General features: G+C 37.5%; 1 pseudogene; it reads right to left on the reverse strand.

The window, feature by feature from the left end:
* Positions 1-220: 220 nt before the first annotated feature.
* LOC102846573 lies at positions 221-598 on the reverse strand (annotated as a pseudogene).
* Between the last annotated feature and the right edge of the window lie 695 nt (positions 599-1293).

Below are 1293 nucleotides of genomic sequence, written 5' to 3' on the forward strand. Positions count from 1 at the left end.
CTACAACACTTGCCTGTCAGTTTGCTGAACTGAGATGATTTGTGAGTCGCTGTGATACTGAAAGCTGTGCCAATTGTGTGTCAAATGCCATAAAGGTTATCCATGGTGGACAGGTTTAAGTAGAGCTCCAAGATTCATCCAGGAAGTATGATTGACAATCTCCTTCTTAAATAATAGACTTTTTATTTTCAGTTTTATAACTTTATTTGACAATCAGCTGTTAGTTTTCATCCACATTGACGGTCTGTAGATTTTTGTAAGTGGTGACAGGTACATAGGTAACCAGCGTATACAGCTTGTTTGGAGAATCTTCATCCTCATTACGTTTTCTGGACAACCGTACACGGATGCGGTATGGGACATTCCTTATTCCTTTGGCCCAGACAGCTTTGTTAAGCCTGGTGTCAATGCGAACATCTGGTGTGCCCATCTCCTTCATGGCAAATTTCCGGATCTCCTTTAGTGCCCGAGGAGCACGCTTCTTAAATCCCACTCCATGGATGCGCTTGTGAATGTTGATGGTGTACTCTCTGGTCACCACTTCGTTGATGGCAGAACGGCCTTTCTTCTTCTCACCACCCTTCTTTGCGGGGGCCATAGTGCCGGAACCAAGCTGGAAAGGAAATAATAGACTTTTGAAAAACCTATGAACACTAGAAGAACATAAATATAGTAGTGTAGTGGTAGAGCCCAGATTGAAAGTGAGTTGAACTATGGAAAAATAATTGCTAACATTGTTTAATATTTGAAACATAGAATATATGTAGCTTGAATGTTGGAAAACTAGAAATTGTTAAAAAGGAAATGAAACAGATGAACATTGAGATACTAGGCATTAGTCAGGTGAGATGGATCAGCTTTGACCACTTTGCAACAGATAATCACATCGTATACTATGCTGAAAAAGAAAAACAAAAGAATGATGTTACATTCATAGTCCAAAAGTCAATTTCATGTTCTATCCTGAAATATTATGTTATGGGTAATAGGATATTATCCTTACCTGTACAAGGAGGAACCATTAACATGACTATTATTTAAATATACACTCCTAGAGCCAAGAAATTAAGAGTTTTTACCAGATCTTACAGTCTGAACGGGATTGAACATACAATCAAGATGGATTAATGATAACTGGTGACTGGATGCAAAAGTGGGAAACAGTAAAGAAGGATTAGTAACTGGGAAATATGGACTTGGTGGTAGGAATAAGGCTGGAAATAGAATGATAAAATTTTTGTATGTTAAATTATTTATTTATACCAAATACCTTTTTTAAAAGACACAAATGAC

The sequence above is a fragment of the Elephantulus edwardii genome, unplaced genomic scaffold, assembly GCF_000299155.1.
Source record: "Elephantulus edwardii isolate Elephantulus edwardi_28Jun2011 unplaced genomic scaffold, EleEdw1.0 scaffold00010, whole genome shotgun sequence".
In the NCBI taxonomy this organism is placed as follows: Eukaryota; Metazoa; Chordata; class Mammalia; order Macroscelidea; family Macroscelididae; genus Elephantulus; species Elephantulus edwardii.